Consider the following 20,146-nt stretch of genomic DNA (forward strand, 5'->3'; position numbering starts at 1 on the left):
CTTTTCATTCTTATCTTTCTTTCTCATGTCCAATCCACACGACCCCTAATCCCGATTTGTCCGGACATATATGTGATGATCCTTATGATCCCACGAGCGTCCTATGCTTCTTGCACACTGGCCAGGCGTGCAATCCACATACTAGTCTCGTGTCCTTATAAGAATTATCACTTTATGTCCAGGGAACCGGTCTTAAGTTCGTGACACACCCATTTGAATCCTTCAAGGATTTCACCCTCGTATATAAGGGTATGCTACATACTAATGCTTGTAAATTTTTAAAATTTGTATACCTGGGGTCCATTTTCCTGACATATCACACACCTTAGCTTTCGTACTAGCCTGCAACTGCGGAACATCCTCATTATCCATCAAGCTCACCTTTCAATATTCATCATTATTAGTAACCTCTCACATACTTACTTATATTAAATCTTACCTTTCGGTCTTGATCGAGTCTTGGATTGTACGGGTCATTAGTCACAAGAGCACACAGGTTTGAGTTCAAGTACTCACTCATTTGCACTTGATTTCGCTCAAACCTAGGCTCTGATACCAACTTGTAACGCCCTAACACGTTTTAACCTAAGATTCACAGCGGAAACTACATACCTAAAATTTCCTTCATGATATTCTTTCTTTCATTTAAATACATTAATCTATTTTTATAAATTAATCCAAAAACTAACATACATGTCTCAATTTAAGTGACTACGTACACATCCACATACAATCCGTGTCTTAACTCGATCTTCAACCGCGTACACTTCTAGATGAAACATCCAAACATATATAGCCTGCAGTCACCACATTCAAACACATTATTAGCAACCGGTGACATAATACAAAAATCTTAACACAAGCATAATAGCGCGTCAACATATCATGCTTTTTCTTATACTAGGCCCTTCATCGGATTGTGGAGTCAACCTTCACTTCCTTTGTTAACATGCCTATACTTCACATTAATTCTCAATAGAAAAACGATTAATACATTAGCTTCCATTTATATGAACATGTCCTCAAATACACATAACTCATCTTATTCATTCAAGCATAATTTCATTATGTAAGTTCCCTTTCTTACCCAAACCTAATCGAATCTCTTTCTTAACCACTTCCAACCCATTCCATTAAAACTTAACTTAGTAATAGCATCGATCCATATCTTCTTACATTGCATTCAACAATTAACATATATCATAGATACATTACCAAACTAAAGGTAAGTTTGGAGTTCTCTTACCTTGCGCGTCCGTATTTTCGTTCGCTTACTTGATTGAGTCTTCTTAGCCCGTTAGCCTTCAACGCTCCCATCCATCTTGACATGATTCCTATACACTCATGTCATTACATTCACATTCTTATTAGCATATATGCTCATACATATGAACAACCATATCAAATTCACATCTAACATACGACCTACATGAAGCATACTCAACATCATTAATTCATTTAAACAAGCATAAAGTATACTCGACATCATCCCTAGATAATCTTCACATGAACTATATCTATTTACCCATTATTTGCATACAATTTCACTTATTATTGTCTTTTAGACATTTCATCAAACACTTGGTGTGCGTACTACTTCCTAAGCATAATGTACAAGTATTTCATGTTTTTTCTTCCTAGTTATCACTTTCATTCATCAATACAAGTAAACATCATACAAATTATATACCATACTCAATCTATATACATGTACACATCACATACTACACATTTTCACAATCAATTTCATACCCTTTCATGAATTAGACATAAACCCACTTAGCTAGGTGTAGTAAATCATCAAAATACTCAATTTATAGCAATTTACTCAAAATCTTCACTTAGGGTTCGTTCCTAAGCAAGCATACATTGTCAATTTGGCCATAACCTAAACAATTCATACATAAATCACTACTTGTGATGTTCATCAAGATTTCTTAACTTCATTAAACATCAAAATTCAACATACCTTATGATCCCCTAGCTTGGGTGATCGTTAATTCATGTTCCTTCTTGAATTTGAGCCTCGATTCATCCTTCAATTGGTTGATATATGATGAACTAGGGTTTGGCTCTCTAGAGCCTTCCCCTGATCACGTACAGAACACACACGATGTGTGTGTGTGTGTGTGTGTGTGTGTGTGTGTGTGTGTGTGTGTGTGTGTGTGTGTGTGTGTGTGTGTGTGTGTGTGTGTGTGTGTTATTTTCATTTAACATAACAACTTTCGAATTATCCCACTTTGGTCCCTCATGTTTCGTTTTAATCAAATAAGGCTACAACTCTTCGGTTACTACTAAAGAGACCAATAATCAACTAGGTTAATTATTCCTAGTTAATCCTTATTTTTCAGGTTAACTTTTCTCATTAACGGTACCTTACCCGTTTCTTAAAAGTAACCGGGTCTAAATTACCAAACCCGTTTTTGGGGTGTTACACAACTCACTAAATTCGGACATACATAGGCATTACAAACCTGGCCCACCATGATGCCCAAAAACCTAGACTATCTTTCTTCTTAACAAAACCCGGACCATTAAACCCTTGCTAAAGTCGGACCTATAACCCTTTGCTATACCCGGCGCAGTTGAAACATAAACTCGGACCTTATTAATCATAAATTCGGATATCTTATAGGCCAAATGTAAATCCTGAACCATTTAGAACATTAAACTCGGACAACGTGTTTAGATATAAACTCGGATTTAACAATCATAAGTCCAGATACTTTGTGACTCACAAAGTCTAACAGTTATCTCCTGACTAACAACAGACAGAATAAACACAATCGCAATTTTCTTTTCAATGAAATAGTTCTTGCAATCAAAACCCTAATCAATAATACTAAACAATAACACCATGAATCAACACCACATTTTGGCAATTCAAGCATGTCAATAGTATTCTAAAACTAGACAAACTATTACACATTTAATAGACATGATTCACATACAACGGGTATAATTAATTTAATCACAGAGCAATTGTTTGGAAGACTAGGGTTTTGCATAAAATCAATAAAAGGAGATTAACAACGTATAAACTAATCATTACCTCATATTGATTTTAGAGTTTGCTCTTGTAAGATTGATGGATAGAAAGATCAGTAATGCAAATGATTGTGTGAGGTTTGTGTGTTGCCTAAAATGATTAGAGAGAATTCAACTGTCGTACAGTGAAATGATGGGGAGTGTTTAGGGTTTGTGTTTTATTACAACTTCTCTAATATCCATAACACACCCTTAATTATAAAATCTTCACATAAAGCACACAACATCTTGTAATTTACAATTAAGGCGTATAATTCATGTATCTGTCAAGCACACATAAGTTTCGTATAAAACCGTTTCGTTTACAACTATTATTCGCGTTAGTCACCAACATTCGAAAGTTATCATGTGAGTGTTCCGGTAATTCCCTGAATTACCAATGTAGACTTAGTTAACTAATCATAGTTAAATGTTGTGCGTTCCGGTAATTCCTCGAATTACCAAAGTAGGCTCATTTAACTAACCATAGTTAAATGCAGTGCTATGAATGTATAACTAAGTTAACTTTGGTTAGGTTAAAGTATTAACCTGAAGTTGTGGGTTGTCACATGTAGTATATAACATCTCGAAAGGTGATTTGTTGTATAAGACATTTGAAGGCAAAGGATTTATGATATAGGTTGTGGAGCTAAACGCGTCAACCCAACAGACGACCGGGATATGAGCATGAAACAACATGGCTAGACCCATCTCAACTATGTCATGGTGCTTTCTCTCAGCTCAACCATTTTGTGACGGATTATGTGGACATGATATCCTATGAAATGTACCGTTTTCTTCAAAAATTCAACGGGCGTGTTGGTTAACAAATTCCGTACCACCATCACTTTGAAACACTTTTACTTTTCGTGAGAATTATGTTTGAACAAAACGTAAAAATGTAGATAACACCGAATAAAATGCACTTTTGGTTTTTAAAGGATAAAACCAAAAGAAACGTGAGTAGTCATCTATAAAGACCGCATAGTAACGATAGCCATCAATACTCATAATAGGTGATGGGCCCCATAGGTCATAATGAACAAGATCTAATGGATTTAAAGTACGTTTATCATTTGTCTCAAAAGGCCTTTTGTGAGCCTTTGCAAGTTGACAAGGTGAACAAGTAACAAATTTAGGCAAAATAGAGGTAATGGACAAACAACCATTCTTACTCAAAAAATAAAGAGTGTCAAATGCAACATGGCCTAAAAAGGTATGCCACAATTCAAACGAAGTTTTATTCTGAGAAACCGAAGCAACGGAGGCAAGGTTCCTATTCCGTGAGACGTATTTCCCATTCTCACCCGACCTTAAGCTAGGGACCGACTTGTTTTCCGATCCTGAATGGTAAAAAAAGGTTGAGAAAACAAAACGTGATAATTAGTGGTTAATTGGCTTATAGATAACAGATTTTTTTTGTGAGTTTGGGAATGACCAAGACATCTTTTAAAGAAGGATTTTTGTTTAAGGAGTATTGACCCATATGAGCGATAGGTAAAGAGTTGACATTACCGAAGGCAACATGAGAATTACCCAAGTATGAAACGGTGTTATGAAGCGAACATGTAGAGTTTTCCATATGGGTTGTCGCACCCGAGTCCGCTACCTAATCTGGGTAGTCTGTTGTGACATGGCAATGGGCCTGAAATGCTTGAGGCAAATGTGCTTTAGTAGTAGAGGTCGAAGCAAATGAAGCTAGGTTGGGACACTTATTTGCATAGTTCCATTAGTTCTACGTAACTGGCAGTGAGGAGGTCGACGAGGGTCACAGGAAAAAAATTGGACAGCCCGCGTGTTTGATTGGGACTTCAGTTTACTTGGGGTCTGAGGTGATGCGAGATGGCGCTGTTGGTGGGCAATGAAAGCAATGGGAGAGGCAGTTGGAGGATTGAGGGATTGAAGAAATTGTTTATGGCCTTCGGCTTTAGTAAGAAGATCACGAAGGGGATAAGTAGAATGTGTTGCATGAATGGCAGTCGAAAAGGTTTAAAACGAGGGACCGAGACCGCTTAAAAACCAATGAAACCTATCAGTTTCTGCCACGGGATGACCAATGGCAGCCAACTAAGCGCATACGCCCTTGAACTTTCAACCAAACTCGGTGACGAAAGCTGAACCTTTGGTTAGTTGTCGCAGGCTATCACGAAGGAGATGAATGAGTTCAAGGGAAGTGTTACTGTAGGCTGACTCAAGTGCTAACCAGATTTGGTGAGCACTAGTCAACCCTAATAGCTCAGGCACAACTTCTTCTGTGAGAGATGAATTAAGAAGTAGGATTGCACATTGGTCTACATCGACCCAATCAGCATAATCTTGGTTCGGTTCTTCCTTGTCATCTTTGGTTCGGGTGGCCGCAAGTGGTGTGACCAAGCCATCAACATGGCTGGTCAGTTTTTGATAAGTGAGCAGTGGAAGAATTTGATTCTTCCAGTATAGATAGTTAGAGGAAGAGAGTTTAAGTGTTATCATGTGAGGATGGTGGACATGGGGAGGGTGCCATCAACATTAACCGTGGTAGAGGCCATGAGAAATAGAGGAACAAAGAACGAGATGAAGAAGGGTTAGGAAAAAGAGGATCAAACTGGCGATACCATGTAAATCGTGTGAATGTTCTTTACTTTGAGAAAGATATTAACTTCTATTTATATTGATAGGTTACACACTATTAAAAGGAAATACAATTATTTACATAATCAATTAATAAATTGCAATATAAACGGATGGTTTGATCTATGGGATGTTGATTATATCTTTAAACATGGGTTAAAAACATAGAACCCTAATCATGTTTATTCAATCATAATCTAAATATAGATAGCAAGATATAGATACTTACTTGTAGGGATGATTATCTTTGAGAATAAAGATGAAGCCATGATTCCCGTTATGGTACCTTGGGTTGATGGATCACCTTAGAGAGAATTTTAGTATTGGTGTTCTTATGAAGTTTTTCATCTCTTATGATCAAATATATATATAACATCAAAATGAATGATGATCATGAATAGTGATCGGTTATGAAACTCTTTACATTCTCTATTAAAGGTACCTAAAGGGAAATCATAATTGCCCCTTAAACTAATCAATAATTACAATTACTACCATCAAGTAATTGTCGGGGACTAGTTATGTCACATTGGTAATGTTACCAAATGATCCGTAAGGCCACATCAACGGGTTATTTCTAACATTCTCCCACTTGGCCGAGTGATCATTTGTGATAAGAATAAGTTTGTCCAAGTTAAAACATTAATCAACGTTTCAAATTGAAATTGCAACAGAAAAATACAGTCATTGAGTTATTGTCAACTCAAGACCCCCATTAATCATGTTACAACCCCAAATCAAAACATACGTAAATTTAAGACCAAAATGACTAAGGTAAGCCCTTTGAAATTAATTTGTATAATTCTTGTCTATACGTCATCAGGTGCACATACGTATTTATAGACAAACAAATTGTGTAATTGAGGAAAAGATAATAACTAATCATTCATATGTACGATATGCTATTATGTAAGGCCTTTAGTAAAACCCGTCTTTATTATGAGCTCTTAGAAAGACTTTGAGTGTAGACCTTAGTTATCGGATCCGCAAGCATATCATGAATGTAAATGTATTCGATACAAATATTTAGTTTCCTCTTCTTGTTCATAAACGAACAATAATTTTGTATCGAAGTTTAATGCAGCACCTCTCGAACTGTTACTGTTCGAGGAAATAAGGTAGCTGACTTTTCACAGTAAGTCTTCAATATAGTATTCATATGGAGTTAATAAGTTTATGAGTCCACTGATAAAATTTCAACAACATTTAGTGACAATTGCGTTGTTAATTAACAACATATTATGTCATTATAATTTAGGTTGTTGTTAACAGTTTCTTATGACTCCTCCATGAGATAGATTTGTCCGCAGACATAAGGATTACCACAAATTGACTTTTAGTTTCTTTTGAACATCATAAAATCAAGGTAAGAATAATCAACCTCTTCTTATAGTCTTTCTCGTTTCTTAAAGATATTGTAAGATGCTTCACAATAATCTAGAGTGATCTAATGTTCATCAATGTGAGCAATATCTAAACGAGTATAGACTTAAACCTTCATAAGGCTTCTAATTAATGAAGCATAAGGAAGTAATCTCATTTATCATTTTATCCTCTTAATGAGAGCAATATTTTTTGTTACATATGTAAGGACCCACTTTAGAGTAAAGCTTATGGCACGAAACTAATGCACCAATGGGTCTATCTCGGTATATTTTGATATCTCTCACGTAAGTGATATTTCTGAGATTCATTGTATCAAAATATGTGTGAGAAATTATTTGACTTATGTAACATATACTTATCAAAAAGAGTGTCATCTATATAAGGACAAGTTTACATTAGTTGCTCCCACTCATCCTGAGGTTGGTACACATAAATCCACTTAATTTGTGATGAAAAGAATTACATTAAGATTTCGTCACATTTTGATGTTTGCTTCAACCCATATATGGATTTCATCGACTTAGAAACTAAGTGTTCTTGACCTTTTAGTTTGGAACTTTCAGGTTTTTTTGAACATGTAAGTCTTTGTTTAGGGAAAATTGTTTTAATATCCATTTAATGTAGCTACAAAAGATTATAAGCTACTAGAACAACAATGATCCTCAAAGAAACCTTTTGTAAGTAAGGTAAGATGATTCTTTGATAAATAATTCTCTTCTGAGCATAACCATTAACAATCAATCTTGCTTTTAGTGTCCTAACATTTGCATTTGGATTTAGGTAATTCAACCAAATCCCAAACGTTATTTTGACACATAAAATCAAATTTGCTAATAACAATTTTTATTCCATTTAGAAAATCGATTGATGCTAATGGCTTAATTAGAAGGGGTAGGATCAGTAAACTTTCTAATATCCATTTCAACTTCAGTCAAGGAGGATACATAATCATCAAAGTTAAACCTAGATGACCTCCGTAGTTGATTGTTGGGTTGTATTATGAGTTTCAGTTTTATGGATTAACTCTTGATTAAGTTGCTATCATTTTCAAGATTCTAAGTGTGTAAGAGTTGGTGGAGTATGGTGTACAAGAGGTGTAATCGGAGTAAAATTTAATAAGTCTCTTCCCCCCGCCTCTTGTACTTCTTGCAAGTCATGATAAGGACTTTTACTACTCCTACTAATTTTAGAAATCATTAAAAAAATTTAGCCTTCTTATGGTCAACATTAGAAGGCCAATAGATTCTAATAGAGAAACAAGTTAATGATGTAACTCATTGTAGTTTCTCTGTTTGAGGATTATAATTTTGGTAAGAAATCTGAGTGTGCCCACGTTTAAGCAACAATGAAACTTTTGTTAGAGTAGCAGTAGATTCTTAAAGAGAAAAGTCGTGAAGAAGCAATGTCTTGTACAAGAGGTACAAATTGAGGTAACAACAAGTTTTCACTCCCCTACCTCTTGCAACTCTCGCAAGTTAAGATTAAGACACTTAATGCTCCCACTAACCTCTTAGATCTCTAGGAATGCTACAAGATAAGTTTCAATGATTTACGTGCTGTGGGAACCTGTCATATATGTCAGACTTGATTTCCTTAATGTCCAGATGTTATACAATTTTGAGGGACACATTTAGAAGGAATCATAGTATATATGAATTAATTTCTTTAATACCTTGATCCATAAGGGACATGTTAGACACAAGTAAATATTATTTGAAATGATAAATGACTTATGTCTGAATATTCCATTTTGGGATAAGTTCCAATGAAATATAATTTCTGATGGAACTTGATTTATTCCCTTAGCCATTTAAATATTAAGGCTTTTAACACATGCTCGTAAGTCACTAAAAATGAGGTTTGATAAAATTTCATCCTTCATTAACCTGGTCCAAATTTCGCATGCCATTTGGTCTTAATGGATGAAGTTTGTAGATCTCATTTTTCTTTTGTTAAATTTTCATTTTCATCATAACAAAAGTTGTGAAAAATGTAGTATCATCTAGTTCTATCTTATAAGGATTCCATCCAGATTGTGATGACAAATAATATGAGATTTTAAGGTAAGAGTGACTTTGTCGTGACCATGCAAACCTCACAACTGTCATAATGTAGCTTTCATATTGATACTAAATTCTGAATTATCTACAGAATATATAAGGTATCATGAAGCCCAATTATGAAACAGTTTATTATGGTTCTTATAGTCTTAACAATAAATTTTGTCACTAACTCTCATCTTAAGTATTTGTTGATTTCTGGTAAGGAAACACAAAGAACTAGAGTCAACCTGTCATGTGTTGATTGAAATATTATCATTAGCAGACTTAAATATCATAAATATCTTACTACTTATCTTAGCCAGTTGTTCCATTGAATTATGGATAGTCTCGATGCTCATGCCTGGTTTAATTGCATAAATCCGCAGTGAGACTTTCCTTTGAAGAAACTTATAGCTAGAAGCAATACTTGTCCACTTTCTCTGAATCATAAAAGTATCCTCCTTTTAGGTTTAGTGGCGGTGAGATGAACAACATCTAATTTTCCAGTTTCATGCATTCCTTTTCCTGTACATATGCTGCTAATCAACACACTCATTTTCCTTTGGTACTCTTGAGTGGTATAGTTGATTCTTAAGGCAACTTATGGTATTAGTGGAAAAGTTAAATGTAATGTACCGAGAAAGTGTACTGATTTCCATGTGTAAACCTTTAAATTATGGGTCATGCTATTGTACATTATGATGTATTCACATATGCCACAAACTTTATAGTAAGAATCTAGAGTAATGCATGCGTCTTAGGAGTTATTTTGTTTTTCCAAAGAAAACAAATTAGTCTTAGGAAATTTAGAATCTAGAATAGCTCCCATGATAGCAATAATGAAATGAGTTCTTGATTATCATAAGAGATATAATGGTTGACTTATCCCACTAGTCATGCTCTAGTTTTCTTCTGTAATACTTTTACCAGAAAAGAGCAGTAGGATTATCACACCTTAAGAAATAATCAACAATCCAACAAGAGATAATTTTGTAGAAACTCTTTACTAAGCAAAATATTTTAGGTTTTGAAAATAGAGTGGATAAAATAGATGAGATACAAACTTAAGAAGAAGCTTAGAGTGATTTACATTATGGGGTAATCAAGTAAGGCAGACACAAATTATTATATTGAAGATATAGTCTACTATAACACCAAAATAACAGACTAGTTTAAGGTTCTACCTGAATTTTGGCTTCGCTTTGGCTTTGACCAGAATTCAGACATTATGAACGTATATAAATAACAGATTGTCTTGATGTTCTAAATAAATTTGGTTTCGCTTTGGCTTTGACCAAAATTTATGCATTATGAACATACATAATAGACTGACTTATGGTTCTACATGAACTTTGGCTTCGCTTTGGCTTTGACCAAATTTCATGTATTATGAACATAAATAAATAAAACCAACTTAATGTTCTGCCTGAATTTTGGCTTCGCTTTGGCTTTGACCAAAATTCATGCATTATGAACGATATAAAATAATAGACTATCTTTAGTGTTCTACATGAACTCTGGCTTCGCTTTGGCTTTGACCAAAATTCACATATAATGAACACACATAAATATAGATTGTATCAATGTTCTACATGAACTTTGACGTCGCTTTGGCTTTGACCAAAATTCATGTATCATGATGAATATACATACACAATAAGGTAAAGCACATAAATATAACATAACACCTTTGGGCCAGAAATGAAATATTTATGTAAATTATGCTAATACAGATAATTACATAAGATGGCATAACTAAAGCTTCAATGTTTAATCAAATGATATCCCGTTGGTTCAATCATCGATCATTGAAGTTTGCCATAAAACTTGCATACTTAAGTTGGACCATTCACAAGTTAGTCCCATATTAGAGCAAAAATAAGTAAATAAATAACTAAGGCTTGCAAACCGATTTTGACATCTTTGCAAAACGATTTCATAATTTGCAAGATAATTTTACCAAAATAATTAACTAATTAGCCGATTTCAATACTTTTCATCTATACCAAATTAAATCACCATTAATAGGTTTGTTGGTGTGTGATTGAAATAAGTCACCAGCACTTAGAATAAATTGATTTAATCGATCATCAATAGATTTATAAAAAATAATGCTAATTTAGGGATTTGCAAATTATGACTTTTTAATATTCATGAAAACCGACTGGCATATAAACGATATGCAAAAAAAAAAAAATTAAATCGATTGTAAAATAAAAATCTCAATTGATTAAATCCTTTTTGCCAAACTAAATCCAATCAAAGAAATAATTCAACTGATGGATTCTTGTTGGCATGGAAAATTACGTAAAGTTAAAATTAATATACCATTAATTCACCACCAAAATGTATAAATCACTAATTAATCACATTGAATAAAGAATTGCAACAGACTATTGAGAAACACAATAGACAAAACACAATTAAAAATATGTCACTAATTAAAATCACCATCAATTGCAATTCAAGATGATGTAAATATAGTTAAAATGACAATTCTTTGTTTTGGATTGTATGCCATATATTTTCGGTTATCAAGAGTGTCAGAATGAATCATTTGAAAATGAATATATTTTACTTCCATAAGATAGTCATTACATCATGATTGCCAGTTATTTGAATTGTTCAAAAGAGCTCGTGATATTATTAACAAATTGACTTACATGATTTAACTTCTAAATCAACTTGCAGGTCAGAAGATCACGAAACATAAAACATGGCAACAAAACGATTTACATGATCAACCTGATATAATCAACATTGCTCTGATAGCACATGTTGATTATATCTTTAAACATGGGTTAAAAACATAGAACCCTAATCATGTTTATTCAATCATAATCTAAATATAGATAGCAAGATATAGATACTTACTTGTAGGGATGATTATCTTTGAGAATAAAGATGAAGCCATGATTCCCATTATGGTATCTTGGGTTGATGGATCACCTTAGAGAGAATTTTAGTATTGGTGTTCTTATGAAGTTTTTCATCTCTTATGATCAAATATATATATAACATCAAAATGAATGATGATCATGAATAGTGATCGGTTATGAAAACTCTTTACATTCTCTATTAAAGGTACCTAAAGGGAAATCATAATTGCCCCTTAAACTAATCAGTAATTACAATTACTACCATCAAGTAATTGTCGGGGACTAGTTATGTCACATTGGTAATGTTACCAAATGATCCGTAAGACCACAGCAACGGGTTATTTCTAACATGGGATTGACCTTGTGGGATTGTCTTTGACTCTATCAAGTATAAAGATAAAGATTCAAATTTAACACCTCATGATTCTGTCATCGATGGACAATATCTTTATGTAACAATGTTGCATAGTGATACGGGTCAACCTAAAAATTGTTAATCGACATTATTCTCATGACGAACCATGAGGTGCAATGATACGTTTTTAACAATGACTCATATTTCTAACAACGAGTAAACAGAGAATAAATCTAATTGTTGATAGAAATGATCTTCTTGTAATCAAGTTTGTATAATCAAGGTTGCGTAGTTACACAATCATAAATCGCTAATAGAGTAACATGAGTAAAGTATAAGGGTTTTTTTTGTGATAAGAAAGTATAAGTAGTATCAACTTTATATTCATGCAATTAAGATTGGGTGTAATATTATTTTCCTGTAAAATTGAATTTTGGTTTAACTTTTGTCTAGTTTGTTTATTAATTTCCGTAATATAAGTTATAGAAAGTTTTGATAATGGATAAATGGACTATGAGAGTTCTGTTTTTTATTATATGTGATAAGCAAATGTGGGTAGGGGTGTTCATCGAATCGAATATTGAATTTTCGAATTATTCGAATCGAATTGTTCGAATAATTATTATTTTTCCTTGAATTTGTATTCGATTCAAATTCGATTAAAACCTACCGAATTCGATTCGAATTCGTATTCGAATAAAAAACCCAATTCGTATTCGATTCGTATTTGATTAAAAATTCGAATCGAATTCGAAAAAATTCGATTTAATTCAGATTCTTTAAAAACATGTAAAAAACTTTCAAAATGAAACATAAATTTTAAAGCAGCTATTAAGCACGATATCACATTAAAAGTTCCAAATAAAGTACTACAAGTCTAAAATTCAAAACGAGAAGTCGGGAATAACCACTCCACATTACAAGTTAATATTTTTACGCTTAGAAATCTATTGATAGATTTGTTACTTAGGTTTTAGTTATAGGCCATGTAGTGAGTTTAGTAATGGGTAATTTTAATACTCGGAAAAATTTTGAAAATAATTTATAGTATAGCCTAATAAAAGTTATATATGTATTATATAAAAATAATAAATAAAAGTTTATAATTTTTATTCGAATTTCGAATCGAATCGAATTTGAAAATATAAATTCGTATTTGATTCGTATTCGATTTACTTGACTCGAATTGAATCGAATTCGAATTCGAATTCTTATAATCGAAACGAATTCTTGATAATCGAATCGAATTTAAACGAATTTATCAAATTCAAAACGAATTATGCACACCCCTAAATGTGGGTCAGGTATAACATGCATTAATGCATTTATGTATGTGTTAATGAGCAATAAGTGTGATACGCGAGTGAAACAAGATATGTGAGTTCTAGTCAGGTAAAACATGCATCTACATGTACATTTATGTGATTAAAGCCTAATACACAAACAAAAATAGATACACAACTTAGGGGCCACATATATCATAAATATAAATGAGATTTTCACTAACACAGCTATACAAATACAATACACCCAAGAAAATAGCTATATTCATCATCATCATTATCATACTCAATAAATCCCACCAATAGCAAAGCTAAGATAGGGTTTGAGGAGGGTAGGATGTAGACAACCTTACTTCTACGTGATAGGAATAGAAAGGCTGCTTCCAGCTATATTCATGAGTTATACAAATATATACACCCAAAAAATGGCTGCATTCGTGATTTTCTCTACTAAAACCATGTGACACACCCCGAAGGTGGAGTGTCTCAACAAGGGTTGTTAGTGTTAGATGTCTTGCTTAGAGGCGGATCTAGGGGTGTTGTGGGGGTTTCTAGCTGAGAATACCCTCGGTTAAAAAAATAAGAAAAAAAATTACAAGTGGAAATCGCCTTATGTGCGTATATTCTTGAATCCGTCATTGGTCTTGCTTGAATTTTTGGTTTATTTTCGTGTGTCAAGTGGAAATCACCTTAGGAGAGGCGGGGTTGTGCAATTGTTTGTGCGTGATAAACTTTTCCACGCGTGGAAAATGAAAGCAGACCACCGCCACCCTACAATATCAACGAGTGATACATGGATTCCGTGATATATTTCACGCGTGATGGGTATTCCGTGATAATTGGATGTAAGAGGGTGTGAGGATTTATTTTTAGGTGTTGTGAGTAATGGACATTACCACTAAAAAAAGTTGTGAGTGATGGAATAATGGTTGATGACATGGCAGAATTTGATTGGATATTGTGAGTGATGAGTGATCACCACCCCCTCCCCTTATCTGCGTATATTCAAAGCTAAAAGCTAACTGCATTAATCTAGCCATATTATTGAGCAAAAACATTTATAAGGAAATTACAAAGTCAAAGTTCATTTTGAACTCCAGCATCTATGTATCGAAAGCTTTATTTTTATTTTTAAATGCTAAATGTTATACTTCATTAGTATTGAACCTATGATCTCCATCTATTTAAACACCTAGAGAGTTTTCTCTCAACCACTAGGCCAAACGGTCAATGGCGTATTGAAAGCTTTATACTTGCACAATATTCTCAAGTTGACCTGTATTTTAAAATTACAATTTTAGTATAGCATAGTTAATAATTATGAAACGTTAAATTTCCGAGAATCATCAGTATACTGACCGTTAAGATTACTAAAATATTTGTATTTTGTTTTTATTTGTATCTAGTTTTGACTATTTTGATTCACAATTTTTGGAATATATGGGTAGGTTTCATCAAGTCCAAATTTATATTATTTTTTTCGTAATATTCCTAGATAAAATAATTTATATTGGTCTCTTATGATAATTTTCTATAGAATACAAACACTTGTTACTATTTTTCATATAAATTATTGTTTCACTTAATATTTTTTTATATGCAAGAATAGATGATTTAATTATACATATGGGGTCCCCAAATAACCAAAAAGATAACAACAATTAAAAATAAAGTCGTCATATACCCAAAATAATATTCACACGTGTTTTACATCAATAAAAAACCGTAAAATAAATACCTATACCTATATCGATGTTGTTCGATCAATTGTTTAATTACACACACAACGCCTCCATGTAACCAAAAGATTAAAAGAAACCCAAAAAATTAAGTCGTGATGTATCCAAAATGATATTTCACTTGTTTTACATTGGTCATAACCATACCGCTATGATACCGAAACCATTAGCGTTGTTGTTTAGTCAGTATCGGTTCCACTCGTTATTGAATCAGAAAAATATTAGCACTTGGTATAGTTTAAAATATCAAATAGATTTTTTGTTTTAAATACAACCTCTTTTACAGTAAAGTTTAATTGGAACTAGGGGTATTCGAGCGTTCGCGCGTTGCGCAACATTCAGTGATGTTTTCACTTGGTTACGACAGCGAGATTTGGTATGTCGATAACTGAAAATGCTGCTGTTAACAAACGCAACCATGAAAAAAAAATGTATGTTCAGGCATACATATTGGTGCAATTAACATTCAATCATTAATTGCATGTTTTATAAGGCTGATGTGTTATGCTGCTTGTATATGCAGCGTGTAGTTAGCAGGCAGTCAGCATCATCTTGTTATTGGTGGACAAAAGGACCAACTTCTGTTAACTGGGTCTTAGTTCGTGAGGCTGCGATTGCCAGGCCTTTTCGACGGTGGATCTGAGTCTGCAGGCGAAAGCATGTTTGATGTGAGTATTTGTGTTGTGTGCATGTGTAAATGTTTTGATTGACTTGGCTTACCGTGGAATTCCAATTGACACTTCGCTCTAGTTGCAATGCTTCCTTTTTGAGCTTGAGTTGAAGATCTGTTTCAATGAAACCTACTTTTTTAGTTAAACCACTAAATAACAAATGAACATCTATAAAACCTTGTAACTGAATGCTTTTAATCTCCATATGGTTAAAGAATAAAAACTGCATTAAAAACACACATTTGGCATTTCAAAGGTCATAATCCTACAAATTAAAGATCTAAGAACATAACAAATGAATTTAAAGTGAAAGAAGCTTAGTGACCATTCTTTATAAATAAAGCGAAAGAAAAAAGAGATTCACTTGGACAACAGTGACATCCGTCAACATGAAACATATGCACAAACACCCCTTTAAAAAGATCCATTATAAAAAAAGATTTAGACTTATTGTGATTCACAAAATGAAAACTTCAGACCATACCCTACTAAAGATAATCTTGTGCGTATTAGTAGCTTGCGCAATGGCGGGGTCGGGTTGTTCGGGTTTTTGGCTGAGAAAAAGTGATCCGATAACCGACCCGTATAAAGTTCAGATTGGTCGGGTTCGGCTTATTCAGGTTCCGTTCTGGTTGTTTGGGTTCGAGTTAGTTCGGGTCGGGTTGTTTGCTTTTCGTGTTTAAATGTAAAATGAAAAAAAATGCTTATTTTTTATAAAATATCATCAAAATTACAAGCACGACAATGTGATATGATAATATCCAAAAGTCTGAGAACTAAAATGTTCAGAAGACCCCAAACCAAAACACATCTATAAAAAAAGCAAAAAAATGTTCAGTTTTTTTTTCTGGTTTCGGATTGTTCAGGGTTTTGGCTGTGAAAAGTTACCCGATAACCGACCCATATAAGGTTTGAGTTGGTCGGGCTTGGGTCGGTCAGAATAATTACCGTGTTCAAAACTCAATAACATTTATATTCAGTTTTTTGCAAAACATGAACAATAAGAGTACATACACCTGAGCTACCTTCTCTCTAAAGCATGGAAAAAATAAATATATTACATATAGCATCCTACTAATAGGAAAAAGCCAAACAAAGTGTTCTGTTTATACAACATCCTAAAATGTGTATATATAGTTTTCAGCTAAAGCGCTCTTTAATCCACCTTCTCTCTAACGCAATTGATGAACGTGCGTTAATACTAATTGTCCCAAGCCGGGCTAAAAGGATAATCAATAACATGCGTGAATAGTGCCGCCACAATCTTTAGCTTTTAACGTTTTCGTTAACGACCTAGAACACAAACGGCGTCTCAGTTGAGTGGCTGTGGTGTCTAGACGTTAACTGGTAGGCGTGGGGTTCGGCCCACTGTTCTCCTGTTTTTTTTTTTGTGTTTTTAGCTTTCTGTTTCACCCTTCACCTTCCAGATGCGTCACATTAACGCACTCGTTTCACCCTGAACCCTATATTGATCTGTCATTGAAACCTTTAGCTGAAATTGGCAATAATCCATCCTTCATCAACCCTCTCATGCCTCATACCAAACTGTTCCCTATTGAAATCGCCTAATGCCTAAATCAATCCTTCAACAAACGAATGCCAAGACGACCCCTCATGCTCTCATCCCTCATATCAAATCGTTTCCTATCGAAATCCCCTAACGCCTAAATCAGTCTTTCAGAACTGAAAACCGAATGCCAAATCGACCCCTCATGCTCTCATCCCTCATACCAAATCGTTTCCTATTGAAAACGCCTGACGCCTAAATCAGTCCTTCAGAACTGAAAACCGAATGCCAAATCGACCCCTCGTGCATTCATCCCTCGACACGCAGCTGAGCAATATAAAACCTATGGTTGAAATCGCTTATGTGATTTTCATTGTTATACTTACTTTTAATAAAATGAAACGACCGAGTAAACAATAAAGACACGGGTGTAAATTTTGTAATTAAATACGAAAGGTGCGGTTAAATGAACTTCATGTATCACCATTAGAACTTTACCTTCTTGACTTTTCAAGCTACCATGTTGAGTAATTTCACCTTTTCAATGGAGGCACTGTTGTTAAAGGCCTAATGAGTGAATATAGTTAATCCATTGAATATCTGTTAGTAATCCTAATCAATACCCACATTCAACTTTGGATTTATGCAAATGGACTTATATTCAATTTATCATATGTGCCTTAAAACCACATATAAGTTAGGGTTTAGCGTCCATACAGAACAACAAAATCATACAAAGAAGGCAATAAATACAGAAGTTCCAGAGGGTTTGACAAATCAATACAAAAAATCAGCATAACACACAACGCAGCAGAAAGTACCAAATAAAGGGGCAGATTGTGTAGATGTAAACAGGTAACAAAATGAATTAGAAAACAGCAAAATCAAACAAAGAAGACATGGCATTCACAACATCAAACCTTCTCAACATACCAGTAACAGCCATATCCATGTGCAGAATTACATAAATTAAAAGAAAGAAAGAAATGTACCTGTAAGAGATGAACATACACTAAAATCCTCGAACAACACCTGTTACACATCAAGACCGGCACAATCAACAACAATCCCCCCCCCCCCAAAACACCCAAATCCCAAAGAACAACATCAGATCAAAAACAACCACCCAATTGCAACAAACGCAGGAAAAAAATTGACGAACCTGAGAAGGATCTGAAGAAGATCTCATGTAATCCAACACTGATGTAGCTAAATCAAAGAAGTATACACGCAATTAGACAGGTGGCCTCAAATAAAATCTTCAAGAGACATGTGTGAAGCCCTACAAGCAGAACGGAGGGATGAAAAAAAAATAGGGCAAGGAAGGGTCGAACCTGCATAAAAGTTGGATTAAAGCTGACACAAAACCAGTTGAACACACACTAATTTTGTGTTAAAGGTGTAAAACAATCGTATATATATACACACCGCAAACAAGCTTCTTTTATTAATACATAGTATAATGACGAGCAGACACGGGGTAATAGTTACTGTTTACAAGCTTCTTTTATTAATACATAGTATAATGTTGAAGAAAAAAAACAAACAACTGCGTATTTAGTGTGTTTATTTTAAAGTTAAAACATAAATTATGAGAGAAAAATATAATATTTAGTGTGTTTATTTTAAAGTTAAAACATAAATTATGAGAGAAAAATAATTATAAAATGAGTTAAAGGTGATATTTATGTTTTAAGCAGTAAAATTGAAAGTTTACCCGGTAATAATTAAAAAAAAAAACACGTGGCTAGTTGTTAGTCGTGTGACTTATATTTATCAAAGCAAAATTTTAGTATAAGCTATTTTTAATATATTTACAAATAAACATAGACAACAGAATATTTATTTCCTCAACCTTTTTTTTAACGGTAGATCAACTGGATTGCTGTTTAAACCCCTCACTACAAGTTCAAATCCCTCCCTTCTCCCATATTTACATAATTTCCCTCAACCTATGGTTAAGAATTTTATAGGTTAAAATTCTTTTTTTTGCCTAATAAAAATAAGGTAGGGGTGAGAAAACCGATTAACCTAACCAAAATATAAACAAATGACTCAGTTTTAGATATATTCTGATTAGCCAAAATTTTGGTTTAGTTACCGAACTGAGCTATTATTTACCACTGAACCAAAACAACATGGATACCAAGAAGCAACATTATATATGAAACTAGGTTAATGCCCGCGTAATACGCGCGCTTCAACTAAAACTATATTATTTACTTTGAAATGAAATGTTGTGTACTAATACATACATTGGAAGAAAAAAAACAGAAAACTATTCAAATGCTGGAAAATTTTTACATGCCGCTAAAGCCATGAAAACAATAAAAATGATAAAAAAGAAAAAACTAATCTACACACAAGTACAATAACATATGTTTGATTGTTGTAGGAATTAATACGGCTTTTAGCACAAGCGCCTTAGGCGCCTCCTTGATAAACCTCTCTCCATTGATAATCTTAAGAAATACTTCCACTTTATCAACGATTTGGCTTTGCAGATGTTTGATGAGTGACCTACACAAAAAGTACTTGTTCTTAGAAAGGCATCGACAGTAAGTCGCCAACAACCATATACACAGCTATTGCATGACTAATACTTGAATACACCATACATTACAAACAGCATGTATTATTTCTATAG

The 20,146-nt window shown here is 33.7% G+C and overlaps 2 long non-coding RNA genes across 2 annotated transcripts; both read right to left on the reverse strand.

Moving 5' to 3' along the window:
• Positions 1–714: 714 nt before the first annotated feature.
• On the reverse strand, positions 715–2,101 carry LOC110934666. The gene is made up of 3 exons (XR_002588534.2): positions 1,970–2,101; positions 1,247–1,334; positions 715–797 (listed from the first exon to the last, which is right to left on the reverse strand). It is a non-coding gene; the product is annotated as an uncharacterized LOC110934666 (long non-coding RNA).
• A 13,454-nt stretch (positions 2,102–15,555) lies between these two features.
• Positions 15,556–18,823, reverse strand: LOC110936471. The gene is made up of 4 exons (XR_002590043.2): positions 18,662–18,823; positions 18,492–18,531; positions 16,042–16,106; positions 15,556–15,966 (listed from the first exon to the last, which is right to left on the reverse strand). It is a non-coding gene; the product is annotated as an uncharacterized LOC110936471 (long non-coding RNA).
• Between the last annotated feature and the right edge of the window lie 1,323 nt (positions 18,824–20,146).

The sequence above is a fragment of the Helianthus annuus genome, chromosome 4 (assembly GCF_002127325.2).
Source record: "Helianthus annuus cultivar XRQ/B chromosome 4, HanXRQr2.0-SUNRISE, whole genome shotgun sequence".
Taxonomy (NCBI): Eukaryota; Viridiplantae; Streptophyta; class Magnoliopsida; order Asterales; family Asteraceae; genus Helianthus; species Helianthus annuus.